This window comes from Thunnus maccoyii, chromosome 17 (assembly GCF_910596095.1).
Source record: "Thunnus maccoyii chromosome 17, fThuMac1.1, whole genome shotgun sequence".
Classification (NCBI taxonomy): Eukaryota; Metazoa; Chordata; class Actinopteri; order Scombriformes; family Scombridae; genus Thunnus; species Thunnus maccoyii.
Window position 1 is genome coordinate 21,705,578 of NC_056549.1, and position 22,412 is coordinate 21,727,989.

At 40.3% G+C, this 22,412-nt stretch overlaps 2 protein-coding genes across 4 annotated transcripts in view; one reads left to right on the forward strand and one right to left on the reverse strand.

The window, feature by feature from the left end:
* The window catches only part of LOC121882038 (cytospin-A-like), a 93,898-nt gene that overhangs the window by 25,227 nt on the left and 46,259 nt on the right, over positions 1-22,412 (reverse strand). For all 3 annotated transcript variants that reach the window (XM_042389971.1, XM_042389974.1, XM_042389970.1), the window contains exon 4: positions 14,030-14,119. The gene's annotated coding sequence lies outside the window, so the exon portion shown is untranslated. The remainder of the gene's footprint in view (positions 1-14,029; positions 14,120-22,412) is intronic.
* The window catches only part of LOC121882800 (disks large-associated protein 2), a 70,503-nt gene that overhangs the window by 13,188 nt on the left and 34,903 nt on the right, over positions 1-22,412 (forward strand). The gene's annotated exons all lie outside the window — the stretch shown is intronic.

Sequence of the window (22,412 nt, forward strand, 5' to 3'; positions counted from 1 at the left end):
TCAGGAGCTGTAGCGTTTTTTTTTTTCTCTCCCCCCCTTCTGCTGTACATTCCACCAAACAGTGCTGCTTCATAAGAGGGATCTGGGCCAGGGTGTGCAAGTGTGTGTCTGTGTCGGTGTGTTAACAGGCACACAAACACGTATGCCTTTGACGGATATGCTTACGCTATTGTGGTAGTATTACTGTAAGCTCTATGGCAGTGAATCTGCAAGTGTGTATGTGTATGTGTGTGTGTGTGTGTGTGTGTGTGTGTGTGTGTGTGTGTGTGACTGTGTGTGTGTGTGTGCCTGCAGCTCAGTATCTTCAGCAGTGTGATAGTACAGTGTGTTAGTGTGTGTTGTACTCTCTCTCCCGGTGTGTCATGCTAGTAGTAGCTGCTAATCTTGAAGCTGTGCTGTTGCAAATGTGCAAGTGTGTATGTGTTGGTGTGTTAGGAAGCCTGAATTATCAGGCGTGCGTGATATCCGGAGTGGTCATTGACAAAGTGTGTGTGCCTATAAAAGCTACTGTGGTGTGTGTGTGTGTGTGTATATATGTGTGCATGCTGTGTACACGAGATAGTGAGTCAGAGTGACAGAAAAAGCGAGAGAGAAGAGTGAGATCAGGAGAGCGAGGGGGCGAAGGAGGTTAGGAAGAGAGAGACAGAGAAACAGGATGTGAAAAGACGTGAATGCAGAAAATGATGGTTTTGACTGTAAACTCTGGACAATGAAAACTCACATTACATTCTGTGAGCTACATTTGTGCAGTTTGATGTGTGTAGTTGCTGTAAATGTATCCCCCAAGGCGGTAAAGCCAGAAACCCAGACTCCTGGGGTTCTTGCTTACAAGGTGACAAAGGTGACAAGTGATTCCTGGCCAGACAAAGAGGCCACCACAGGGACAGAACGTGTCTAAAATAGCTGCAAAAAGGATCTTTCTAACTTGACAGAATGATGCAGTGCAGATCTTAACAGAGAGTCCCTGCTGTATGGAGGCCAGGGCAATCCTGGGAGCAACAGGATTCCTGATCCCGAAGCTCTGCCCTGTCAATGTGCTACCTGCATCTGTTTGAAGGGTGGAGCTGCCCTTTGATTCATCGACTGTCGTATCTGGTAGTTTTTTTTTAGTGTTGGGTGAGTTTTGTCAAATGAGCATTGTAATCAAACTAGGCCTCGTGTAAACTTTTCAGATGAACCTTTTTCATTTTTGTTACATTTTTAAAGCTGCATTTATTATTTTGGCCAAAACAGCTGACATGTTATCTGACCTTATGAGGTTGTTATGGCAAATGTATTAGTAGAGCTGCAACTAAGATTTATTTTCATGATTGATTATACTGTAGATTAAATCATTGTTAGGTCTATGAAAAAACAGAAAAACAGAAAAATGTAGAAAAATGCCCATCACAAGCAATTTTTGGACCAACAGTCCGAAATCCACATCTATTTCAGTCAGGGCACTCATGTCAAGGTTTTAACTTTTTACAGTATTGCATCAATGCATATTTTAGTTTAGCGGTGTGTCTCTGCTCATGTGATGTTCTGGAACAAATCTGAGCAAGCGTGACACAGAGACAACATTTGAAAAACATGTTAAATTTGTGAAAGCATGCAGCAGTGATGCAGAGTTCAGTGTTGTATGCAGACTGAATGAGTACCAAATGTTTAGATGGAATATATGATTATAAGACGCACATGGAACATGTGACTATATTTAGCAACTAAATACTCCACTATGTTCACCAGCTAGTTGCTAACTTTGTCTCTCTGCTGTTTGGTGTTGGGCAGCATCCAGTTGTTTTGTCATTTATTGTGTTTGTGCTCATTAATATGAACATGGCATAAATGTTGTATTTGATGAAACTACAGGAAATGTTACCAAAAAAACAACAACATTGGATACATAAAGCAAATCAATTTGGTATTTGAGTTTACATTTGAAATCCATACCATAGAAATCAAGATATCAGCATCAACATTATTGAGACATGTAGTTTTAATCGGTATGCCATCATGCGTGAAATTGATTTGTGTGTGTGTGTGTGTGTTTTCCCTGGCAGCATCTATAGTGAACAGGGTTAGCAGATAATGGGATGTGCTGTGTGCAGGGTTAGCCTGTAGAGAAGCAGGGTGGTAGCAGTCATCTCAGTCTATCACACTCTGGGGATCGGTAGGAATCAGTAGGAATCAGGGCAGGAGAGAAGCTCTGTGTGTGTGTGTGTGGACACTAAGGTTAACATTACCACATAGGTTTGATCCTTTGCCAATGCCATGGTACCTGCCGTGTGTTAATGGCCAGAGTGTTCTGACTCACGCAGGGCAGCAATGCCTGCCAGGTGGTACATGTCCACACAGGGAATTCAGAGCGCTAATACTAATGTGCTAAACCAGCATCCAAACAGGCAAGAGGGGAAGCCTGAGCACCTCGGACGAGATAAAACACCAGCAGGGCATGTCAGGGTGCACTGCTTAACTGGTTTACTCAGAAGGATGATCACATGCTCTGACTCATGCTCTGTTTCTATATCATGTACATAAACATGCGAGCACGCATGCACAGAAAAGTACAGATAAGTATTTTGCAGGTGATCAGTTAAAACACTTTTTTTTTTTTTGCTGTCCTGCATTCACAGTGTAAACAGCTTCACAACTCTTCAACTTCCTTTGTATTTGATTTCAAATAAAAAATAACTTTCCACTTGTGAACCTTTCTTTCAACTTTCAAATCACTTTGGCAAATCCCTAACTAGCGTCTAATCAGAAGGCTCTGCCCACTTGGAAACAGCCTATGTAAGAGGTTTTTACTTGACTCTGGCAGGCTGCTGGTATACAGCACCGTCATTCTGGCCTGAACAGCGAACTCTTGGCTCATCAGTACAACTTGAGCATGGAAGTGGAATATTAATATTCTTGGATATTACACTCAATAGGGACCCATCAGGCCTTTCGCGGATGGTCTTGAGTTCACTTTTGAGTCAATTTGGCATTTTGGTTCATTTTCAAATCATGGTTATGAAGATGTTAATCCTTTTAAGAGAACATTATTTTAATATAGGGGGACTGAGACTGCTTTTACTGCTGCTCTAAAGAGGTTTGGTAAAATGGATTTTTCAGCAATGCAGGGATGTAAATGCTACATACCCGAAGTAAAATCCACGAGTGAAGAACATTGCAGTGTGAATGAAATCCAGCCACTTAGTTTGAGGCCTTTTAGCGGCTTCAGCAATCGCTAATCGTCTTAATTTGTGAGGGATTAGATAAGTATGTTTGTCACCACAGAAACACAAAAGCCTTTAAGATCATGGCCTGTGTGCTGATGTCTCATGGCACACAGAGGTGAGAACACTGACAACACAGGCTGGCACCTGCTGGTGGTGACAGTTTAATTGACAACTAATTATGGAAAATTCTGGAACTTGTCTTGGTTTCCTCACAGGAGCCCGCACAGGGAGGGGAAAGTGTTGACATCTGCCAATCAATGGTTCAGATCATTCAGCTCAATGTTCATTCATGTCATCACTGACCAGTTTTTAAAAAATAATAACAAAGGCAGTAGAGGTTATCAGCAAGATTTGTGCTGTAGTATCCAAACAGAATTCTTTAGCAAAATACTCCAACAGAAGTAAAATTGACTATTTGCTGTGGACTATTTTTGGGACTATTTACGGCAACAGGACGATCCACTGTATGCAAGATTGACTGAAAATAAACTACAGTGTTTGTGTTGATTGTAATGAAGGAACATGTCACCCAGCGCAACTGTGTGGCTCATTGATGTGAGTTTTTCTGACACCAATACTTGTTATTGGAATGAATTCAAGAAAAATATTGAATATTACTGATTTAATACTGCAGTGCAGCCATAGACCTCTTTTGTACAAAAAAAAAAAAAAAAAAAGCTTTTTTTTCTCTGAGATAGAAACACTTCCACCAGGGGACAACTTTCCTCAGAAAATCTCGCAAAAGTCCTTACAAAATGCAGAGGAAAGTATAAAGGGTATAGATTTAGTCACAGAGTGCATTTGTCTTCAAGGCTTTTAGATTGACCACTTTAGAGACTGGGCATGTGTGTACTGTGTGTCATGCTGTGTGCTCAGAAGAGGGAGAGATGGGTAAAAGCATGCACCTCCTCTCCAAGCCATTATTTAGTCAGCCCATTAAAACCAAAAATCAAAGCTCTCTGGTCTCTTGGATCAACAGTCTATAGGAATAATAATATCCCATGATCCCGTTCAGGGTTCTCAAGTTTAACATGCTGAGTCTTAAGTGTCACACCCAGGCAGCCAGTTTGAAAGAAACCAGCTTATTGTCTCCTAGAAGTAGGTGTTTTCAGTCGTCGTCGTCAGTCTGTTAGAAGCATATCTTTAAAACACCTAAATTTCACTGAGAGTGCGACCATAGACAAAGGAGCAGTGTGTTGTTTCTGGTGCAGATAGTGCTGCCAATTGGCAGATAATGGGATGTGCTCCATGTTTTGGCTCATTACTCCAGAGAGAGCATAGAAGCAAAATTGTGTTTTAAAAAAAGATGAATTCCCTGAAAATTTCAATCCTGATGGCGACACCTGTGGTTACTGTGGTAACAGCGAGTGCGGTTTAATACCACAGAAAACACTCCTTGAGCAGCTACAGAAATGCAACAGAAGAGCATCTGTTTTATCTGTTTACAGTGCAGCCAAACAAACTCAAACTTTAATAAAGACACCAGTCAAAAATAACTGCAACTGCAATCTGATTTCATGCTGTACACAGCACAAGTTGTTTTCCAGACAAAATCAGGGCACAGTGAAGTTGTTGGCTTGAAGAGCTGGAGGTGTACAGCCTGTCGCCTGCAGCGCTTCATCTAGTAGCTCACTGTGGGAGCTCCTTCTACTTAAATATGAAGGCAAAAATATCTAAAAAGAATCTTTAAAAGACAGGGTGTGGGTGATTTCATGACATTGTCATCCCTAGAGCCATGTTGCTGGCGTGGCAAAAACTGTTTTTGATATGATGTGATATTTCCTGTAACTGGTTGCCAAAGATTTTTGGCATTACTGGAGATACACTGCCATGACTCTTTCATACATTTTGCATCTGCAACCAAATTTAGACTCTGCAAAATTGAATAGATGGCGCAATGAATTTAAACAGCCATGAATCATGAGTCTGAGTTTAACAGTTTTGGAGACAGTGTCCTTGCAGAAAACTAATATTCCAAAAGAAATCACGGCCACCACCAGCCAATCAACATGCAATCTAGAGACTGGTTCATCCTTGGTGGAGGCATGTGCTCTCTAGTGCTTTCTAGTAATTAACTGCTCCCCAATAAACACAATTAAGGTACAGTGAGGTGCACGTACATACTGATGTCAGATACTCTTATTGATTTTGTGGTCTACATTCCAAGATCAATTTCCATGGTAGGATTTATTTGTAAAGGGGAGATGAAAATGTATGAACAGGTGATTCTTAATAAAATCAGACCTGGATCTCTTGGATGAGTTGCTGTTTAATTTTTGTTTACATGGAAAAAAGCAACCAGCCCTGTGGAATTACACTGCATGGCTTTATTGAAAAACATATTAGCAAATAGTTGTACTTGCAAAAAATCCTTTAGATTAATGTCTTAATTTCTTGGAGGGTTCTGATTTGATTTTTAGTTATGTCATATTTGCCAATGGACCAGTCAACCAGTTATCCCTGCGCAAAACCCTTTACAACAGCAAGCTACCACCCAAGTCGCTCTGAAACCAGGACAAAAGCTTACTATTGTGACTGCAGTTGGGCATAATAAGAAATCTTGCTGTGTGAAATACCCAGTTTGTCCTTGTGTAATCTCCCTCAGAAGCATCTTTATTAAAATATTCTGTCACTGCAGTGTGCTCTTTGTATCTTAAGAGAAGACAGCTTCTGCTGAATGTCAGACTGCTTTGACAAATCACACTTGAGTGCGAGAGCCTCACTGCTGCTTGTGCGCAGCAAAACACAGCTGATGGAAACACCACAGCAGGACATCAAAATGGTCGCAATCAAAGAATTTTTTTCTGAAGAAATGAGGTCAAGCCGCTAAAAACTTGAGTTGCTTGAAACTAAATGTAAAGGGGGACTCAAAAATCATGTCCAATCCTCAATTTTTACACCTGGAAGAGCTGTGCTTTTAGCTGTGAGTTATCCCTCATGTTATCAGCTAAAATCAATTCAGTGTTGTATTAAACCAAAACAAAAAATAGGTTATAAAGTTTGTAAAAGACAATTTTTTCCAGTTAAAACTCTACAACAAGGAGTTTTAAAGCCGGGAGGGCTTGAATTTGTTGGTAGACTTACTTATCAGGTGTTTGAAATACTGAGACGTAGCCAGCAGCCATACCTAACTGAAAATGAAGCAGGTAACAGTCTGTCAGTCACCTGGCTGCAGAAGTTTTTGCAGGAAAAAAGAATCTCAGTTTTGACAGAAAAAGAGGTGGATTTTGGTCGTGAAGGGAAGGCTACAGTTTGGTTTTCTTTGCTGTCTTTCTGTTACAAGTCTTTACACATCGACTCTGTGAAAGTAGTTTTGTGCTGCTAAAGGGGACAAATCATGCTTTTTGTGATTTTCTGTTCTCTTGGTTCAGTTTCCAGGAGCCAATCAGAACAGAGTGGGCTCATCGGGAGCGGGACCTTAAAAAAAAGGATCTGAGTCAAACAGAGGCTGAACTGAGGGGCTTCATAAAGGGCCAGTATAAGATAAATAACATGTTTTTTGAGCAGTAAATCATGCAAAGATATTTCAGTAGAAGCCCCAGAATATAAATATAGACCTGATATGTCCCCTTTAATTATATCACTATAAACAATTTTAAAAAAAGAAGAATACATTTTGCCATGACGTTCCACACAACCTAAGCTAAATTTTCATTTAAAATGCCACAATCATTCTTCAAATAAGAAATCATTTAAGTGGTTTCTCAGTTGTTCATTAAGTTTCTTGAAAAAGGAATAGACCTGGATTGTCTCCCAAGGATTCGGCAGAGTTTAAGAAGAATGACACATTGCACAGAACAAAAAAACGGTCTTGGGACTTCCAGTAAAGACATGTGAAAATATATTAGTTATATAAGAAGGATTTCCTCCAACACAGGGTATGAGCCAGAAATCGAGTTTTGAAAGCCACAAATCTCAGCACCTGGCCAAGGAATTACTGAGTCATTGGTATTTATCAATAATACTATTAACCCCCGCTGATATATTAAGGCTATTTTGTGCAATATGGGACAGCACAAATCTCCATTATTGCCCGTTTAAAAAGTCAATATGAACAGAGTTGATTAAAATGCAAAACTGGACTGAACTTCACTAAAATCATATGGCCCACAAACATAACTATTATATGTAGTGTATACTTAATTTTTTTTTAAATTTTCCCATTGATACTTCAGTTAAGGAGAATGACTCACAGCAGCTCAGAAGCACATTGTTATACCTAATGATTATCATTATTATTAGTTTTCAATGGTGCATACTGTAAATAAAACTGTATGGTCAGAGCTCCATGTGGGCTTAAACATTGTGTACATGCAGAAACACACAGGTGCCTGAAACCCCAGCACTGATGGGCTACAGGACGTAGACATCTGGTTACACAAAGTGTGGCTGAAGAAAACATCTTGTGCACATGATCAGACACTTGTTTTTGGAATTTGATTAAGAAGTGAGTAAATAGAGTTAATAGTCATTTGGTGGCATGACAAACTGTATTAGTTATCGCTCTGTTTGATGCATTAAATGTATTATTCATACAGTGTGAGTGTGGTTGGCGGGTGCATGCAAGTAGGGAGAGAGTGTGCAGCATCTTGTTTGTTCGTACACACTTTTGCTACAGAACCAGATCCCTGAAAACTTTATTTTGCTTTTTTGAAGATGTTTTTCCACATAATTGGATGCTGTATTTTTTTTAGTGGTTATAAATTTTGGGATACAACGGTTAACAGAACCTCATTTCTAGGCCAGACTCATACTGTATGTGAATGCTGTTCACCCAACTTCAGATGGTGAAATACTAGATAGAGCCCTTAAAACCATATTAAAACAACTAAATTAACAGACGTGCCCTGCTGATTCTGGTTTTGACAAAAACTTGAAGCTATTATAATCAATATTTGATATTATGTGAAAGGGGTTGCTCATAGTGATGAACCCACAGATAATTATCACCTGACTCTGCAGTTAAACTAAGCTCTACACAGTGTTTTGATCATTGATCTGCAACTTTACTGTTTTAGCTCACTGTCGCCGCTCTAAAAACCCTAAAAACCCTAAAAACCCGCTGTACACTACCTGCCCAGCACCAAACAACAGAACAAAGTTAGCAACTGGCTGGTGAACATAGTGGAGCATTTAGCTGCTAAAGAGCCAAATATTTTCCTAAGCAGTTAGACATCAAATCAAAGCTCAAAGGAGAGTGAATATCAAAATTACATTTGTCAGGTGGGCACAAACACAATTCCCAATGAATGCTTATGTTGATATGTGTCAGCTGGATGTTTGAATTAGCAACAGTTTGCCAAGACGTTTGCCATAGCAACTTAACATATGACAATGTTGTGTCCCCCAAGTGGTCAACAAATCAATTAATGCAGGTTTAAAGTCAGGAAATGTAATTCAAGGACACCATCATAACATTAGCAACAGCTGACAAGTTGGATGATTTGAAAATAGCACAAAAATAATTCCTGAAACTGAGATTACTGTCCTCCTGAGACTCCCTGGCTCATGCTGTGTTATGGAACAACAATCCACCCTGCTACCCAGTTAGGCCAGTGCGGTTGCACTTCCTTCCTACAGATCACCAGAAGGAGTCATAAGCCACTGAAGCAGTGCAGTCTATAACTGACCACAACCCCCCCCATACCCACACATACTTACAAACACAAACCCTCCTCATGCCATAACCCTCGGCCCTGTTCTCCATCATTCCCTCTCTACATGTGAAGCACTCTTTCCTCTTGCTCACCGCTCACTAAGCTCAGCTAAGTGTTACTTTGAGATTAATACATGGGAGGCCCACTCTGCCAGATGATGTAATAATCGTGGTGGTTTGCTGTTGCCTAGATACAGGGAGACAGTAGAGAAAACACGCAGCCAGATCTTGCTGTCTCTGTCACCAAGACCTTCAGGACCGCTTGCATCAGTCAGAACAAACGTGTTCTGCACTGCACTCCTGGAACCAGTATGTCCAAAAAAAAAAGGAAATCAGACAGACATGACTCCATACACTCATTCATTGTCTATACTATTTAAAAATTAGTGTTTCTCATTATATCATTTTCTTGAAGGCACCACAGGGTGTTGTTTTGCCGGAACTTATTATTCATCATCTTTGTACATAACATTAGTGCTTTGAGGATGCCAGAGCACCACCAGTAAAAAACTAGCTAACCCTTCAGACACCTCTTCCTCTGTATTCCTCTTGCTCCCCTTTAGCCTTGCACTAGCACAGATGTCCCACAGCTAAAAAAGGGAACTCCAATAGCCTGCTGAGATTCAGGTCACTATGTTTGTCAGTGTGTGTGTGTGTGTGTGTGTGTGTGTGTATGTTTGTGTGCGAGAGTGAGATTGGGAGAGAGGCGGTGACTAAGCCTCTGCTTCTGTAACAGTGTTGTAATAAGTGTATCTCCATTCTGCTTTAAACTCAACCAAGCCAAATTCAATCTGCTGGTTGCTATGGCAATTAAGTCTTCAACGCTGAAACTTCCTCTGCTTTTAAACTTGTATTACATTTTAAAGGTGAGGTGATGCACAAAGATGATTTAATATTCTGGTTCATTAGGATGAAGCTTGAGCTTTTGATGAATGACAACAGAAAAGGTATTTTTGTATTCTGAAGGCCTGTATGCTCACTCAGTTACATGTGTACTGGTGGACTTGTGAAATGTCATCAGTTGCAGCCTCAGGTTCCCTATGGAGTTTTCTTTTAAACACACAAAAGTTTACATTCAGCATGTTTTGGTATATTCAACCAGAACACGTGTGTATTCTTGAGGGCTAACAAATGTGGTGAGAGCATTGTAAGTAGATTTTTTTATATTTCATATATTACATCCATGTTTTCTTGCTAGCAGTCTTCTTCTTCACTGTCTTTGTTAGCGCATTGCGGTTCCTGGCACATTACCACCACCAACAGTTGAAATAGAGTGAAACCGGTAGCAGGATGTGAATAGCACTGCCTGCATGTTTGCATGAATGTATGTGCATCCCTGTGCATGTGCATGATACAAAAGAAATGGGGAAACACTCAAAAATGTTGTTCTATAGCATTACTTGTGGTCACGAACTCCTTAGGGGACCTTCAAGATTACTTTGACACACATCAGGTTGGATGCATAAACAATGTGTACACACAAAAACCATGCATACGCCATTTCCTGCACATAAACTGGTATAAACTTTGACAGGAGTACAGACTGGTGGAGCACGCAGTGAACTGATATGACAACAGCTTGTTCAGGGTGTGTCTTCGTCCATTTATGGCTAATTGTGGGAGTGGAAATGAGACTTGTGCATCTGCGCCTAGTTCCACAATGACTCAGTTTTATAAAACACAAACATGAATATGCACAGCTATATATAAATCTAACGAAAAGAATGCGTGTGCATATTTCTAGCTTTGTGCATACACACAGTTTTAGTCATGAATCTACACAGATTTCTATGCATCTGGCCCCAGGTGTACAGTTATGAAGTGGAATCACCAGAGTCTAACTGGGATAGCAATTGCTGTTGTCACAATTGCAATTGAGTGTACACTGAGTTTGGACCCCCAAGTTCACTTTTGGACACCTTTAACAGAAGTGCATCCTCACACTAACTTAGGGAAAACACCTCTGCAGCAAAAAGAGTGTGTTTGGTCATGGAAAAATTCTTGAGCACAACATAGCAAGAGCAGAATCCCCACAAGCCTTTTTCTCACAAAAGACCGCCATCTTCTCTGCTGGATGAGTAATGATGGGCCATCATTTCGCCACCATCTGCTTCTCTGGTGCCAGGGCTCTTTGAGAGACTGGCTGTGACCTTGGGGGGAGTCTGGCCTGGCTGGGCCTGACTGCATGACCTGGACTCTTGCTGCCAGCTGTCCATTAGTTCTGAAGAAACACTGTGTGATGAGTCAGTGATGCCTCGCCTGTACTGCATCTACTGTAGATTGGCTGTTAGATTGGCAATCATCATGCATTTTCGTTGGTAGAAAAGCATTTCAAGTGGTTTCTGCCTCATTAGGCGGTGTGAGGCGCAGAACAAGAGATGGAGGAGTTTAGCTATGTTTTTGAAAAGGCATGGTTGATGGCGTACTCCTCCGAGTCTCCAGTAGACTTTTACAATTTAGCCATTTTCAATGTGACAGCAGCAAAGTCTGACACTTTTGACAGTGTCATGTTCGGATGAGCTGTGCTGGTTTCCAAACTAAATGTAGAACCTGTCAGACTTCCACTTTTCATTCTCCACACACACCAAAGCAAAAAACCTTCATTGCAAACTGTAACCATAGTAAACAAGTTACTCTGCAGATGAGAGGGTTGTAGGGCTCCACATCTACATTTTGAGATCATGAATCTTCCCTCCCAGGCTCTTAAAATGCAACATTACATTGCGCTGATTGATTGATCACCTTAACGTTGGCACAGGTGTAACTGATTGGTCACACAAGGATTGCATTTTGACTTGAAGTGCAATTGAATGTTATTCAAAGATGGAGTTTAGAGGAGCATTAACTAATCTAGCTACCTCGTTTAGACCAGTGGGAATGGTGACAGAGCTCGCAGAACATTACTCCTCCTAGACTAGTCTCTGCAAAAGCTCCTCACTCCCGCTCTCTTCAGCTACAGTATCCTGTGCTTGACACTATCAATAAAGTCAAGTCACATTTGCACAATAGGGGTGAGTAAGGTAGCTAATTACAGCAGATATTCAACAGAAATGTCAACTGATAAGGCAATATATCACCATGCTAAATACATGAATAATAAAACACATTTGATAGTTGCTTTTGCTTGAATTATTAGCCCATGTAGCTGTGTTGTGACAGTGGTCATATAGTCATTGTTGGGCTGTTAAAAAGACAGTATAGACAGGGGAATTAGGGATAAAGGGCACACAGTTTTTTCGCTTCCCTTTCGAATGGTAGAAATGGTGTCATGAGACAGCTGAATGTCACCTCGAAAGATGACATTTGCTTCTGACCACTATGAGATTTTTTTTTTAAGCAAACTGTGTGAGTGGGCATACAGGCCTTTGCTTGTAAACAGACTGTATGTATGTGTGCCTGTGATTGTGTAGCTGTGTGTGTGTTTTGATGTATTTATTGCCTGGGGTGAAAGTCTGACATTACACAGTGACCCAAGACACATTATATACTGTAGAAGCAGAGAGGTTTTTTTTTAGGCAAGACTGCTATGAACCATGGACTGTATAAAAATAATGGACCATATTTAGACAAGAGGGTGGATCTGACTCTAACTGCTAGCCACTAGCAGCTAGCTTGGTTAGCATGGTGCATTTACAGTCTATGATTAACTGTGATAATGCTAATGCTAATGCTAAGGCTTAAAACCATTGAAACAAAATGTACTTACTGGAAAAACTGAACATCTGACTCCTTAGAGGGTCTTTTGGTACAACCAAGTGCTGTACAAGACATTTTTAGGCCACCAAAATGTTTACGTTATCTAACCAAAGTTGTTGCCATGGTAGCCACATCCTAAAGTATACCCTGCTTTATCGTCAAATTTAAATTAAATGGGACCATATTTTACAAAATGAAAATCATGCTGCATTGAAGAAGACTTGAAACTAGTGACTGAGACCATAAACTCATCAGGAAAGTGTTTACTGAGGTAAGAAATCAAGTGAGAAGTAGGGTCATTTTCTCATAGACTTCCAATTGGACTTCTTTTTGGAGCCAGTGGAGTCGCCTCCTGATGGCCATTAGAGAGAATGCAGGTTTAAGTCACTTCTGCATTGGCTTCACTTTTCAGACCTGGAACTACCCGCTTGCTATGAACAGAGTCACACATGTTGCTGTATTGATACTCCAGGCCCACACAAACCCATCTCTTTCCATTCTGTCCTAACTGTACTGTCTAAAAAAAGCAAAAACACAGCCACATTACATCTGTGTTGTTGTGATAGTGCTGTAAATATAATCCCAGTGTCCATAGCTGCTGTCACAGTGGTACCAGAGTGTCTATTTTTCCCTCCATGGGGGGAGAGGTGGGCCACTCAGCTGACAGCCGAGGTCATCGCACTTGTTTATATGTGGGCTGGTGCTGTGACAGGCTTGTACTTTAAAAATCCTGAAGACGAGGCCTGTAGAGTAACATACACACCGTTGCTTTGTCCTTTGAGGTAGAGGCAACCAAATCCCAAACTTTAAATCCAGAGGAGATGTTTGATGTTGGAGAAAAAAGATGAAATGCTTATTTCTTTTAGCATGCTGAGCTCCTGACAAATCCTAATGCTAGGATAGAGAGCACACATGAAAATGCAGAAGGCCAAAGTTAAAGGCAGTTGTAAGAATAAATGGAGAAATGATGTACAGTGAAGTGTGTTTGATCATAAATGTCTGTGTCACCCTTTATGGCACATTTAGCATGTTCTTATGACTCATTAATGTGCCAGACGGCTCACTGAACACTGCAGCAGCACGTGGTTTAATTATTGCAGGGCAGGATAATCTGTCAAAATGACTGATTTGGACACGTGCCCTTCTTGCTGGATATATCTGGTATTTGCAAGCAGTAACATTTACAGTAAATGTATTGCTCTAATGTGTTTTGAGTTGTATTTATATTCATATATCTTTCACCCTGCTCTTAATTTATGGGTGCTTCTTGTCCTCTTTGGATAAGTACAAAGTTGTAAGTGAAACCTACCTTGCAAACAGTCTCCCACTGACACATCTGGTGTTGCCTGGCAACCACTTAGCATTTTTGTGAAGGGTACCCTTATTCCCATATTCAAAAAAAGGCACGGTGAAGGCTAAGTTCCTTGAACTCCTGCTGTGGGTGTTTGAATACTGAATACATCATGTTTCTCACCATACACCAGGAGGAGCACCGCAGTCTTATTCTTGTGCCAGCATCTCTACACCAGCTATTCCATGAAGGCTGTAAACTTTTTCTCATCGGCTGCAGAAAAAAAAGTAAAAGTACAGAAAGAGATTAGAGTTACAGATAAAGTTTTGTGAGAGATCAATAGGCTATTATGCCTTGGGGCTGTTTTGAGAATGGAATGTATTCTTAAATGTATTGAAATGGATGTTGTGTAACTTGTATTTTTCTTTTTTAAAGAGTGAGTTGGAACAACTGGATTCATGTTTTTTCTGTGAAATATGCAGGAAGCAGACAGACCCACTTTTCTATGTGCGTATTGACGTCCTGACATTGTAGTTGTGCGGATAAAATACATTACCCACAGAGGTTTTCTGTGTGATTTTGTTACACCACTGAACTGTGGCTCCCTCTCTTTCCTGTCATTATTTTATTCAACACTAAGACTTCCTGAGGTGACTTTAAAATTACATTTGAATGACAAAACAAACATTTCTCACAAATAGTTTACTTACTTAGCCCAACTAATACTGGATTTTTGAGCCCAGTTACAATGCTGATATTTGAGAGTTAAAAAAGAAAATGATACATTTTTTTTTTTTTTACATAAACACATAATATAAACAACATTTTTTGTTAAGGATCCCTTAACATATAACCAAGTTATGTATTAAGTGGGATGTCTGGCAGTTGAAAAATAACATGTCAGTGTTCTCTAGTGGACAAACTATGTGATGATGATGCTGTTTTTGAATTACCTCGAACAAATCTTGACATTTTGTAATGCAATTAGATGTTATTTTAATCAGTATTCATATATATATGAATACTGATAAAATAACATCTACAAAATAACAAAACTGATAAAATAATCTAATTGCAGTACAAAATGTCAAGATTTGTTTGAGGTAATTCAAAAACAGAGTCACCATCACGTAGTTTGTCCACTAGAGAACACTGACATGTTTATTTTTTTATATTTACACACACACACACACACACACACACACACACACACACACACACACACACATATAAACTTAGCACAAAAAGTAAGGAAATTTGTGTTTGGTAGATCATTTCTTTGTTGTAACAATGCTTCTTGGCAATAAATCTTATACCATTGAAAAGCCTGTTTATTTCCCTTTTAAATGGTGTCACATTTGTAAGGAACATGCATTTGTGGGATGAGCAGCAGAGCTGAATATGTGGGTTGCGCCCATGAAAAATTTGCCAAATCTTCTCTGCCAATGCCAAACAGCTGTATACACAAAGCTTATACATTTACAGTTTTTGTTGATATTGTCAGAAAGGTGATAATTTTACTTTATATTTATTATTGAGGTTGTAGTGGGTGTTGTTGGTGTACTGGAGTGCATTACATTGAAAAGTGTTCCTAATATTTTGCCCCCCTCATGTATGTTAATGGAGTGGACAAAATATTAGGAACACCGTAAATCTTTCAAGACAATACATACATCACTGTACACGCTATCTTGTCTTTGACAAAGTAGACTTGTCATAATCTGCTCCTCAGTCCCTCTCTGCAGCCACACTCTCTCACCCCAGCCCTCTGCATTGCTCTCTGTCTCCAGTCCCTGCTCACTTCTCCTGTACCATGTTCTTTCCTCCAATTCCCCAGACCTGCCATCCTCAAGCTGTCCACCAGATGCCCTTGGACTTAACTTCCTATCCCCATCTAAACACCTGTTCCCACTTCTCATCAGTCCTGCAGTTACCTGGCCTGGCCCACTCCGCCCAGTCCTCATCTCCAACTCATTCCTTCGTCAGTCACTCACTTCATATATTGACCCAGGGGCCTCATTTATAAACATTGCGTACACACAAAAGAAGGCGTACGCCACTTTCTAAGCAAACTTTAGGATTTATATAAAACAGACTTGATGGGAGAATGTGCGGACCTCCACGAAAACTCTGACCCATGCATATGCACATAAACTGGAGAAATGAGAAACTGCGACTCCGATGGCAGACAGATAAAATGCGAGAAACGGTTTGAAATTGATACCATTGGGTAAAATGAATCGAAATATTACCTGTCATGCATTGCATGCAGAGTTCATTTGCCAAAATGGATACAAGCCATTCTCAAAATGAATAAACAAACACCTGTTTGATTGATACTCCCTGGAGCACACACACAAATAAAAAACATGATTTAGGATAATGAATAAAAACTGAGATATCTATCTGTTGTTGCAAAAGAACCCCTCAACCCTCACAGGCGTCACTTGTAAAAACACAACATATGGATAAACATAACATTATTTATCAAGTAGATCTTTCAGTGTAAAGCTTATCAGAATCAGAATTGTGTTCATTGCCAAGTACATACAGGGAAGCACAATTTGCGTTGGTGTTGTGGTGCGCAGCAGTCTTAAATGTACACAAAAATGAAGTAATCCTAAAATAATATAAAAAGGAATGAATTTACAAAAGCAGAAAAATGTAAAATATATTCTGTGTAAGAGGAGCAGCTAACAGGTTTAAATTTTAAATATTAAATAGAAAGGAAAGGGATGGATCTGCAAGATATTGATTTAAAGTAGGCTAAACAGTATATAGTGTGCAGTTATTAATAGTAAAATAAGTTGCAAAGATCACAGAAGTGTCACATAAAACAAGTCTTATTTCTTTTAACTCCTTGGCAGCCTGCATCTGTGAGGAGTCTGCTGGAGGGTTGAGACGCACAAGGTGCAGTGGAGTCCACCAAACTGGGCGCACTCAGCTCAGCTGCAGCGGCATCGACCCTGCCGTAACACACAGTGACTAAAAGCAATAGAAAATGTCTCATTTGTCTGTGTAAATAAATATTTAAACACAATTTGAAGGCATTTGGTTTACTCTTTTTTCTAACGAGGGAATACAAATTACGTACAAGGGTTATCCGATGTGTCTTGCATATCTGTGTCCCCCTCCACCTCTGTCACTACTCAGGAGAGATTCCCCGATAATTCCTGCAATTCACTCATAAGGGGGGTGAGCTCCGGTATCCCTTTCCCCCCGCCAGTGGCACAAACACTCTACTTTTATGTCGGACCACTTCTTTTTTTATTTTGGAGAGGATCCGACCTTCTGAGCCAGCATTATTCACTGTGTCCGCCACATGCTGCCACTCTAAACCCTGTTTGGCATTTGTAGTGCCCACACTGAGTCCACTAAACAATATATTTTTTCTTGTCTCAACCTCCCCAACAAGAAGTTCGATTCCACATGGTGTGAAATTTCTTTTTTTAGCTTTTCTGTTAGTGTTTGCCATGGTTGTCTTCATGCAGTCAAATGAATATTAATTTGGGGCGTCTCACCGACTATTTATGGGCAACTATGGGCGTTACAAGGGTAGGACAAGACGCTCTCTCATGTGCACCAAATATCGAGTTGATTGTGATTTTTTAAAGGGAAACCAGTCTAGGATGTGTGTGCGCACTGTATTATAAATCAGAATATTTTTCCTGAATCCTGTTACCTGAACCTGTATCATATCTGCACCTGCTTGCCTGTCTGGACTTTTCCCTGTTTCATCCCTGCAACTCTGTGGACTTGATGCAACTGCTGTTTGGACTGTTAGGACTTGCCACCCATACCTGTGAGCTTTTGAATTTTCTCTTTAGACAATAAACTCACTGAACCCTGCCTGCCTCCATTGGCTGCACTTGGGACCACTTGCCCGCACTCCACCGTGACAAGACTAAATAATTCACTAATTAATTAAACCAAAGTTGCATGCTAAGTCCTATTTATTCATTTAATCTTTGATGTTATTAATTACAGTCAAGGTTCGTATATTTATGGTACAAGATAGAATACAGACTTCCCTTACATGCAACTGAATTGTGTTTTGTTTATATTGGGTCACTATTGGGTCCTCTCATGGTTAAATACTATTTTATGTAATCTAAGTAAGAGCATGTTTTCTCACTGTGGATTAACATACGGCTGCCATATTGACAACTTCATTATTTGTCATGAGGAAAATTTGCAAGAAGTCACCATCACAGCCAAATGACATGGTAATGGATTCAGAACAGCAGCTGATCTGCCTGTAACTGTAATTATCTCCACATCCTGCTTTTACTTTCATTAGCAGCCTGTCTCCATAGTGTGCTAACTGTGAGACAGCCAAATGAGAACAAATTAATAAGACTCTGGAAGTGTCCCAACTCTCTTGGAGGAAAATATCCGGCTTATTGTGAAAAAGCACAACAACAATTGAAACTGGAAAAAAGTGCAACTGTGCTCTGTGGCTTTGTGGAATCCTTTAATCAGGTTTTTGGTTGAATCTCATACGTTGCGAGATGTATCCATAGACAAGAGAAAAGATTTCATGCTAGCTAATGTTTGTTTGATTGAAAGTTCTTGTCTCGGTTTAGGAATATAAAGACATTGTGAATCATTATCTTCATCTTGAAACAAGCTGAATAGCATTTAAACATGTAAAACATGCCACCCATCCCCAGTTAGCGGCTTAATTAAAAGGTCATGAGAGAAAACAAACTTGGACTAAATTCAAGATGGTTCCATTTTTGCAATGTGTGAAAGCATTTTTCACTTTTTCAGTGGCCAACTGCATGTCACACCCTGTAAACCTGTAAAACTGTTTGCTGGGACATTGTTTATCTAATGGCGTCATAATGGTTGACATTCTTTTGGACTTGAACCAAGAGACCTGAGATTGCCCCTTTAGAGAACTCATTTGTCTTAATTATGAAACCATTAATGGTTTTGTTTAAAGAAATAATATCGAAGATTTTCATTTAAATAAATGTCTATTTAGTCACTATCACTACCGAATGAGGTAACACAATGGTGATTGAGGCTATGGCCCACTAATGAAAGCCCTTGCATTTGCAGTATTACGAACTGTGTGTCAGTGGCGACATTCCCGTGAAAAAAATCACAAGCTGTGCCGTTAATGACACGTTTTCCATCACCCAGCAGTGGCTGGTCCGTCAGAGAGGGTGGGTGGAGTTAACGCAACAGACTTGCTCGTCTGCAACTCACTTGTGTGTGAAGTGGCATACAGTTTTTTTCTGGTATCTGCTAGCGTTGCCAACTGCCAACTGACTGACATCACACAGGCAACACTGTTTGGATCTCTGGGAAGCGAAGTCCAAAATACACCTGCAATTACCGCTTATTTCCATAGGTGCCGCCAAAGAGAATGAAACAGAGATCTTTGAGATTGTTACTTTACAGAAACTGAAAATAATTAAAAATAGCCTCTACCTCTTTTTTGTCATTGTCAGGACTTTTTGGCTGTCTGGTATGCTCTTTTTTCCCTCTATCTGCTGTCTCTTTCTACCTTTTGATTCCTATAAGTATTATTTGAATACTGCAGGTATGGCATCAGTCCTTTTCAGCCATCTTATTCCTCTCTACACACAGTTTTACTTCCAGAGTTCTTCATTGCAAATAGGTTGTAGAAAATCCACTTGCCTCTTGAGTAGGAGTGTGTAGCCTACTTGTATGTGCAGCCTGTACATTTATGTATGTATGTGTGTATGTGTGTGTCTGTGTGCGCCTGTGTGTGTGTGAGACAAAGAGTAAAGTAGGGAGGACAGGAAAGGAATCATTCAGTAATACCTGCCTGTGAATGAATGCGTGTATCTGCAGTCTTAAAGGCAGAGAGAAGAGATCTACCCAATTAAATAAGGGCCGCACTGCCTTATTATTTATGCACATGGTGTCCAGCTTCCTTGAGTAAATCTGATAAATCACTTTCCTTGCGGTAAAATCAATATGTGTGGCACACACAACGCCTCAGCCCAAAACAAACCCAGATAATGCCCCAGATATGGAGGCTGTGTTTTCCCTCTCAAAGCCTGATATGCACATTATCAATAATGCATATGAGGGTACAGGTTGTTTGTTTATATCTGTAATTAAGTTACTTTTACCCTCACACTATGGCATCAATTAAACAGAACATGAGAGGCTAGCTGACTTAGGTCAGCATATGAGCCTGTAGCAAGAAGGTAACATTTGATGATTAAAAACAATTTTCAGTCGTAATTGAACAAGTAAATGCCATGGTACCTGAGAAAGAGCTTAAAGCTGCACTCTGCAGGATTATTTGTCAAAAGACATCTTATCAGCCTGTAATGGAAATAAGGCATAACATAAACAATTACGCAGCTGCAGGGATGACATTTATGTGGACAGGATTCAATGTGTTTGGGATTACCCTCTTGTAATCTACAGTATTATATTGATAGAAAATAGTTCCTATGAAAATTGTGAATTCCCTTTGTGTGTTTTGTTCTTTTAGTACCACTAACAAAATTCCATCCACCTCCATCATACTGGCATGGTGATTGACGGATATCTCAAAACATCAGAATGTGATACTCAGATGTCTGAAGATGAAATGTCCAATGAAAGTTTGGTCGCAGTCTGTGTCAAGCTGTACATTATCAACTTTGAGGCATATCAGATGTGATTACAGCCTGGTGACTGTAGCGCTACATGTGAGTAGAAAAACAAAACAAAACATGAAGAGACATATCAACCTTTAACCAAAGCGCTGGCGCTTTTATGCTTTGAAAAATCTCAAAATACGAGGAGAATGTTGACTCTGTCATGGCCAGGAAAAAGACGGTAACATGAAATGCCAATTCTGAGTTGGAGGTCAATACATTAGCTCCCTTTTAGCACCCTTGTGTATTCTGTCTTGTATCCTGATTGGTTGGTTTGTAAATGTGGGGTAGCAGAGACGGGGATCTCCTCTCCACATTGCTTTTAAAGGGGATGAGAATCATCGTTGATAATCTGATAAATCACAAAATGAATGCAAAATGTCTGTTGTCACATCCCCATGTGTACTCACTTGGTGCGCGTTGACCCAACAGGCGTTGACTAATGAAAATGATGCATATTTATGCATATGTGTACATTTAAAATAAACAAGACTAATAGCCCTTTTCCATTGGCACTTGTGGCCGCGCCGAGTCAAACCATGCCACTTTGATTTTAATTCCACTACCATTTTAAACGCGCCGAGTTGCACCAAGTTGCGCTCAAGATTGACCATCTTGGAAGTCGGGTCAATACGTGACCGACCCGCCTCCAAGCGGGTTGCGGTAACTTCATCACACCTTCAAAACACCACTTCAAGCGGCTATCCCTGTTGTAATGGAGATGCCAATCCCTGCCGTTCTGGGCTGATGTGCTGAGTCAAGCCAAACCAGCACAAAGGGTTATAAGGGTCCATGGCCATGCTAGCGGCTCTGTAAGGCTGTACACAGCTGTGCTTTGAGCTAAATGCCAACATCTGCATGCAACATGCTCACGATGGCATGACAACACTACATTTGCTAAACAGAAACACAAAACAAAGCTGATGCTGATGGGAATATCACTTTGCATTTTGTCATAAACCAAAGTGCAGTTCATCCTCTGGGGACTATGAATGTTGGTGTAAGCTTTCCTGGCAAGGCAAGTCTGGACCAGAGGTGGACCAACTGACTGGCCGACTTCCATCCCTAGACTCATGCTAAAAACCCCTACCCTACTGTAACTTCATCATCCTTTAAGATTGTTATTACTGCCAATGTGTTAGGGTGTGTGTCCATATAGCATTTACGCTGTCAGAAAAGTGCTGGCAGGGCGCTGAGGAGCACTGGGATGAAGCATTTTGTGCAGCGAGAGAAAACAAAGCTGCACGTGGGTTTTGTTTCTGCTCCACCTTCTGCCACCACTCTTCCTCTCCTTCTCAGCCTTTCTCACTTACCTATACTTGTTCCTCAAGTATTTCCATTTTCATTGGCAATGATCAACTATAATCAGATAAGTGACAATATGTAAAAGAAAGCAGATTGACATTAGCTAGGTAGCTAACTTAACGCCATGTTAACAGAGGGTTGACTACACAGCTAACAACAAGCTTACAACATGTAGGGTGATAAAAGCACAACACTCACAAGTAACATTCAGTGTCTGGCTGATCTGCTCTCACAAATGGGCTTTTCTGTCTTTGTTATAATAGTTTCTGTCTGATATCATAAAGCTCAGGATAGACAGACACAGCCAGAACAAGCTTATCCTCCATTTTTTCCTGGAATCCTCCAACCTAATTTGCTTAACTGCTTTAATTTAAAATATCACAGTGATCAAGTGCCTTCTGTTATTGAATAGCACAGTGCAGAATATCAGGAAATAAATGACAGAGAAGGGGACAGTCATGTAACATATAAAGTAGACAGCACACGCTCTCAGAACGTGTTTCTCCTCAAGGACCTGCTCTTGTTAACTCCCTTGCACCACAGTGGTGAAGCTGTTATCCAGGGGATTCCCCAACACCCCAGCATCACATAATGGGAGTTAAGCTGCAGCATCACATTGTCATCACCTA